Source organism: Apium graveolens, chromosome 9 (assembly GCF_009905375.1).
Source record: "Apium graveolens cultivar Ventura chromosome 9, ASM990537v1, whole genome shotgun sequence".
NCBI classification, from domain to species: Eukaryota; Viridiplantae; Streptophyta; class Magnoliopsida; order Apiales; family Apiaceae; genus Apium; species Apium graveolens.
Window position 1 is genome coordinate 276310577 of NC_133655.1, and position 7803 is coordinate 276318379.

The 7803-nt window shown below is 32.3% G+C and overlaps 1 long non-coding RNA gene across 1 annotated transcript; it reads left to right on the forward strand.

The window, feature by feature from the left end:
* Positions 1-889: 889 nt before the first annotated feature.
* LOC141683218 (uncharacterized) lies at positions 890-7442 on the forward strand. Its single transcript, XR_012560165.1, has 6 exons — positions 890-982; positions 1229-1337; positions 1648-1731; positions 5976-6368; positions 6472-6742; positions 6842-7442. It is a non-coding gene; the product is annotated as an uncharacterized LOC141683218 (long non-coding RNA).
* The last annotated feature ends 361 nt before the right edge of the window (positions 7443-7803 follow it).

Sequence of the window (7803 nt, forward strand, 5' to 3'; positions counted from 1 at the left end):
AAATTGTTGAATATAAGTTAACAACGTTTATGGATTTAATATAATTTTGAAATTTGCTTCACATTTCTGGGATAATTGGAATAAAAAATAGAGGTAATATAACAAATATTTCTCCATGCGGGACAATAATCTTTTTGCAATATTTTAGAGTAAATCTATCTATATCTATATAACTTCTATCTATTTATATATATCTATATAAAGGAAGATCACGCGTGTATGACGTGGCTCCTTCGATATCTCCCATTCTATATTTCTATTTTCTCTCATTTCCTAATATTCCAGTACATTAACGCTTGAAAAAATAAAATTTCATTCACCTGCAGAAATGGAAAAGTCATAAAGAAATTGAAGGGGTTTGGCCTTAATGCCTCCATTTCAGTTATGGATTACTAAAGACCCTATGTTCTGTAAACATAGTTGGTGAATTATTTACATCCCTAGAACCTCTCCATTGGTAAAACCCAGAAAAATAATGGTTGCTTTTCTCATACGTGTCCAGCCACTTTTACGCCGAATTGCTAGATAATTCTACACTTTCACTTAATTTGTGTTAGTTATCCATTACTATTTTTCTCACATCTTAATTAACACTCAAACATACAGAGCAAGTCGTTAGTTTCAATTGAGTCATTGTGTGTGTGTTTTGGTGTGGCATATATGTATATATATACTGGAATTTTGATTTGTTTAGGGAAAATTAAAAACCAACTTTTTTTTAATTTGTGGAATGTTTTGAAACAACAATTGTTTTAATACAAAGCTTACATTTCCACTGCTACCGAGAGCTTCTCCACCGATGGTTTTGACTTTATTTTATCGACAACTTTAAACTTTAGAGTCTGGTTGTTTTGCGTTACTAACTAATGAATGCCTTTTTTTGGAGTATCTAGGGAGAGCTTCGGAGGGAGTTTTTACAGATTATAACATTTACAAGGGGAAATATGCCTCTCCCAAGTTTCAACAGTTCAGTAAATTAGATGTACGCTTTTTTTTTCTTTTTGTGCTAAAATATATTCTTATTAATGTCGAGCAACCTATATCAAATTATCATGTAAAAGTTGTGGATAGACTTGAAATAACAGACTCTTGGAATCATTAGTATGATTATTTTTAATGTACAATATATATGCTCTATTCAATGTTTTGGCCCTTCCTCTGTTTGGCTTCTGGAAACATGCATTCGTATTAGGCTTCTGTTTATTAAATAGTAAACATGTTTGTGCAGAATTGGAAGAAACTTATGTACACGAAATTCATTTATCAAGTATTTGTATAGTATTCAGCACCACATGCATATCACCATCTTAACCCTTTAATGTACTCCATCCTACAAGGTATTTTCACATTCTTCTAAATTTATGTCTACATAAATTCTCTTTTCTGCTTGCTCCTACGATCATCGGTCATATTATGACTGCTTTTACTTATTCTCAAATGCTTTAGAGGATTGGGGATGTTAGCCATAGAAATAGAGATTTGACATCTTAAACATGAAATCGCAACCAATTGGTAGTCTATTGTAGCAATACTGGTAAGTAGTTATCTTTAGTTAGGTTGATTATCACTATCCTAAAAACTGTTAAAATATAACTACCTAGATTTATAAACTCAAAAAAAATCTCTGAAAATCCATATATACTGTAGTTACCTGATGGTAGAAGGTCCAGCTTGGATAACACTGGGAAGAACTATTGAAAATTGTGAATTGTTACAAAAATGGGCATCCAGGTACAAGTTTTCTCTTTGCAATGTCAATGTTAATGCCTGTGATTTATTTGTTACGATTTGTAGTATATTTTGTACTTACTGTACTAGATTAGATAAGATCGCCCCTTCTATTTTTTTTTGCGATTTACAAGAATGTTAACCAGTTCATGAGGATTGATATCATAAATGTGCCATGGAAAATTACAGAGTTTTACATAGTATCACCAATTTTACTGTTGGTTAGCAACACAATGCTTAATTTTGTTTGGACTTGAACCAGGATATGACAGTGTCAACCATGTTTCCTTGCTGGTATTTATATTGTGGTTGATGGCAATTAACTCATAAGAAGTATGTGCACCTGGAGTGTAAGACTTGTATATCTATATAACGGAGGATCTCGAGTTGTTGACATGGCAATACTCATAATATCCAATTCTAAATTCCTGATTTCTATCTCCTGATTTTGATTTCTTAGGCTTTTTCACAATTTTAATCAAATTTATTTACAAGCTTAAGGCATTGTGATTATGTATGGACAATATAGGTTTTCCAGGGTATAAAATTCATGATCTGGATTCGTAAATTCTTCAGAAACATCTCTATGCCAATTTACTTCACTTCACAGCAATTGAGTAATGGTATTCAACCGTTTACCTTACCTTAAAGTTTTGATTAAAGTCAAGAAATGATAATTACTCTCTGCAATGCAACTACTACTTCTTCCGGTCCAACTTCTGTAAGAGCAATTACCTATTATGAAGAACAAACATCAAACATGCGAGAGTTTTCTCAAATTGGAGTTAGAGTATGTCAAGATCACAAATATGCCAATATTAGCATGGATTCTTTTTTATATATAAAATATTGAGGGAGAGAATTTGTTGTGCACATAATATATTATGGGAGAGAATTTAAGTGGTTGACATTGTATATCTATCCAAGACATGGTTAATGCTTTAGCTTAGGTTATGCACATTAGTATAGAGAGAAGTAGTTATACATAGGGTTCTTTATATTAATATGTAGATGCTTGTAGTTCACCTACTTAAGAAACAAAAAAAAATAGGTCATTTTATTTCTATGAATTCTACAAGCCCAATGGTGCGCTTATTAATTTCAGGATTTAGTGTAAAATTGTTCCACAAAATGATCCGGTAAATTTTCATAAATTTATTATAGTCGTGTAACTAGGATGGCTAATATAGCAATATTTAAGTATGTCTGCATGTCAGTTTCAATTTTATTGAGTTCCATTATTGATTTATAATAATAAAATATGGCCCTTTCTAATTCTGCCAAAAAAATTCGATTTCTCGGTTTGGTACCGTATTCCTCACTTATTAAAAGATGTTTATCCTGCCTTAATTTAGAAAATCCATTCGCATATCACCTTTTCTATCTTTTACAATTTAAATGTACTAGGAGATTATTTCTTTTCTTTTTTTACAATTCATTTATTTCTTAAATGTTAGCCTTCTCTTTTAGGATTAATTTATAAGTTATCATTTATAATTCTTATAATCTATGCATTTCTTAATTTAGTTTGATTACATTTTGGCGTGCTTGTATAGCTACAAAATTTGTTTGCTTTGATTATGGAGAGCTGATACTTATATTACTTTTCTCAGCCTAGCTCAAAGTGTTCTTACCATTTCATAACACCGAGAGCTAGTATTTATGTTTTTTTTTGTTTACATATATTATTAAAAATGATATTTTTTATATTCCATGCTTTGATGACCTATGAACAAATGTCAGAGTTAGAATTATAACCAGGATCATAATATTGGTTACCCACAATATGTATTATGTCACACTGCATCCTTATAATCTGATGGTTTACTACGTATCAAGCTCTTTATGTGACATTTTAATTGTATGACTTGTATAGTTTTTTTACACTCCAAGTTCTTACAAAGATGGTCTTATGCATATACTAATTTTTTTGTTGAGAAACTTGCATAGTAAAAAGTCTTTATGTTCCAACATGATGCCATTTACAAGATTTATAAATGTGAGAGACTTTTATTTGGCGAAGAAATTATAAGCATCAATTTACTTAAAACAAATTTAAAACTATTTATCCTCAAATCACAAAATATATTCGTGTGATTTTACTTTCTTGTTGTAAAACCAACCAGTGCGGTAGAGAAATCAGAAATTATGTTACGCGATGGTGTTTTTGGCTCCTGGGTGATTTGTATTACAAGTAATGATTTCAGGTTCTAAAAAATCGTCTATTTAGATCATCTATAACGGGAATAGGCAAATTGATTAGTTTAAATAATATAAAAAATAGTTGGTATTATCTTTTCTTTAGTATATTTAGGTTGACAAATAATAATATTTTTTAAAAAAAGAAGTTATTTTCTAATCATATTTGAGCATAATATTTTAATTATTATTTAACATATTTTTTACATCACGCGAAACACGATTTCTTTACCTAGTTATCAATAGTAAGATTTAGCCAAAAACAATCAAACATACATACATATATATATATATATAAGGCTTAAGGATCCTAAATTTAAATTTAGATAATTATGTGAAGTTAAGTGAATTTTCAATACAAAGGTAAGGGTATATTTGTAAATGTGGGGGGATTAGTTCTATTGTTACAAAAATACCATTCAACTTTTATATGCAAAATTCTACTAACTTAAGATAATTTTCATAAAGTTAACTTAAGAACCTTTTTCTCATATATATTTATATACACACACGTGTATATGTGTGTGCATGTATATGTGTATATATATACATGGGTACTCTTCCACAACCATAAATGGCTTGTGAAACCACCTTTCACATTTATACATTGCGGGAGGCACCCCGAAATGGTTCAGTGCGTGAGGAGTGACCTACCACAATGGCTCATTGCACAAAGTATATATTATTTTATTTATTAAAAATTTAAATGTTTAATGACATTTTTTTAAATAATAGATAATAGATATTTATAATATTAAAATTTTTTAATTAGATAAATTTTGACTTTTTTATTTGTTAATATAAAATTACTAATAATATAGTACTAACATAAAATCTGTATAAAAAGAAAAATACAAAATAAATAGAAAATAAAAAATAGGGCCTTAAATCATGCCCCATAATGTATCATTGCCGCAGATGTCTCCCCCGCAATGAAGCAATGCGGCAAGCGTGATCTGATCCACCTCTCTAAAAAACACACACAATATCAAATCCTTGCGATTTACTGGAGACTTTCGGCAATTAAAGGCGATAATCGAGCATTTCTAAACGATTCCCCATTAAAACCTCTCATACTTAGCCTACTAACATCTTAAATGTATCATCTCTTATTCTTGTATACACACACAAACGTATACACATATACACAGACACACACGCTTCATCTTGTTTCAATTATAATAATTATTTGATATTTGTGAGGTTTTCATACGATTTTGTTTAAAAATTATGATGATTATGTGATGTTGGTTCATTTAAATTGTTATTTATGATGTTTATGTTGATTACATGATGATTAAAGTTTGAACTAGGAGTCAATAATGTTATGCTTAAGTTCAATTAAGATTCATTTGAATTTTTAATGGGGATTTGTTTTAATTCTATTTAATTAATTGGTTATTTATTAATTAAATTTAATATTGGCACATTGATAAATTTAAAATAATTAGGCTAATTTTCCATAAATTTCCTTAGTTTCCCTTAATTAGTTGTGCAAAAAAATAAAATTTGGTTGGTATATGTAAGCAAATGATTCGTGTGGTTGTAGTTTAGGGTGCGATTGATTGATGAATTCGCTATTGATATAATGAATGTGTGATACTTAGTTTTAAATAAAAAAATATCGGTTATTTAAATTTCATTAGGTTTAACTCTATGTTAAATTACGTATACATGTTTATGTAACATGTCTGGTTTTTTAGTACGTTTACTTTGTAGATATTATGAATATAGTATTGAGTGTGAGCCTGTGGATAGTGGATAGATCACTCCTGACGATGCATGATGAGCACATTAACACTTTCTTATGGGAGGGGTGTACGGGATAGGCTGAATGTCCGGCAGTACACTACTAATATGGAAGAGTGGGATATTGATATTGAGCAGCGTGAGTTTCTGATGCTTTGCGGTTTTGTTGCATTCGCTGACCCAAAAGCGATTCCTCATTATGACATTCGTCTGATCAGACCTTGGTGAATATGTATTTTTCTTAAATTTTGCAATGTACACTAGATCACCATTGAATATGTATATGAATGTAACTGTAGGTGGAAGCCAAAGACGAACACATTTCACTTTCCTTTTGGAGAGGTGACCATCACATTTGAGGATGTGTACGTGATCTTGGGCCTGCCTATTAAGGGACGCCCACTCACACATGATGCTTCGAAGCCGTATTGAATGAGGTCGTATATGGATTCGACTTTGGATGATAAGGCTCGGGATGATATGCTCAACGATGGAGTCGTTCTTTACAAATTGAGGAGGAAGTATGGTGGGAGGCCGAGGCCGGAGCTCCAACACAATGATATTGTTTACACTCGGGGTTATCTCCTCTTCCTTTTTAGGGCTCTACTATTTCCTTCATCCAGCCGATACGTTGTGCATCCCAAATATTTCTATTTCTCTATATGATCAATTATCCTTTTTATATAGTTTAGGTAAATAATTTCTCATTTCTTACACTTTAGTCCTTAAGTTACATTTTCTTGCATGTTATTCTTATAATATCTCATTTTTTATAGTACCTTTTCTACAATTTAGGTGGATACAGCTCATTCAGGATCCGACTAGGATATCAGGCTATGCTTGGGGATCTGCTTTATTGAGCTGGTTGTTCAGGAGTTTGACGCAGGCTACTAAAATGTCTGCTAAATCTATTAATGGGTGAACCATATTATTGATGTGTTGGGAACACAAGAGGATGTTACCCTGGGCTCCTAAAATTGCACTGGGCCGGGACCTGACATGGCTTAGGGCCGTCGCATGGGCTGGACCAACCCTGATAGGAGGGAGAACCCTCACCACCATACAGGTATTTCCCCTTTTACAAGTTTATGAATCTAACTCTCCTCCACTTTGCATATTCTAATCATATCATGTATTTTATTAATGTTGATTAGTTTGTTTACAGGTCAGTATATGGGGGATTTTTACGGCTTTCAGATTTATTGGTTGCCTTATCAGGAATTCTATGACGCGGTGGACGTACTTGGGGAGTATGATGTCGGGATTTTGGATTCATATTATAAGGCTCTCGGGCGAACATCATGCCGGATAAATTTTTTAGATCGTTCGGCCTTCTACAGTATATTCCGGAGGACCTAATTAATCACACTGAGCTGCGAAAGAAAAGAATGTCTCGTTGGCAGCGGGATCATCATAAGAGTAGTCCATGAAAGATTGGGAGGAGTGGTATGCTTTTGTGGATGGCCAGATATCTAGTTGGGATGGGGTCACAATTTATATATGTCACGATGGACCAGTATATGTACTTGTATAGGAAGGTTAGTAAGCTCATGATTGCTCCGTTTCACCCAGATGATCTGAAGAAGATAGTGATCCGTAACTGGTTTGTGCAGCATGACATGGTTAATGTAGTATTTTTTTATTTTGAATCTTTAATTTGTTTAGGTTCTTGTATTTAGTAGAATTTTTTGTAAGCCTTTTGTGTATGTGCTTTTTATATATGTAGTAGTTGCTGGTATTTACAGCTTGATTGCGGCACGAGGATATTACATGTCATCCATAACATGATCTCCGTGACTGATTTTATGGTTGCATTCCTGATTTTTTGCTTCAATACAATCGAGTCAAATCTGAGTGGAGGGGTGTTGTATTTAACTGACCCAGTTTTGATAGCCCCCTCCGTACATAATATATGGATATTGATCCTAGTGCCCCTTCATCATCTCAGCAGCTCGCAGTTTCTAGAATTATTTATATGAGGTATGAATGATTCATATCATTCCAAAATTGTCTAACACCCTGAATATGTGTATGATAGTTAACATGTGATCTTATAACAAGATGACACTGTCGATACTCATGTTTCACCTCTATTGGATGTCTCCATTAAGCGCCCTCGTCAGGTAT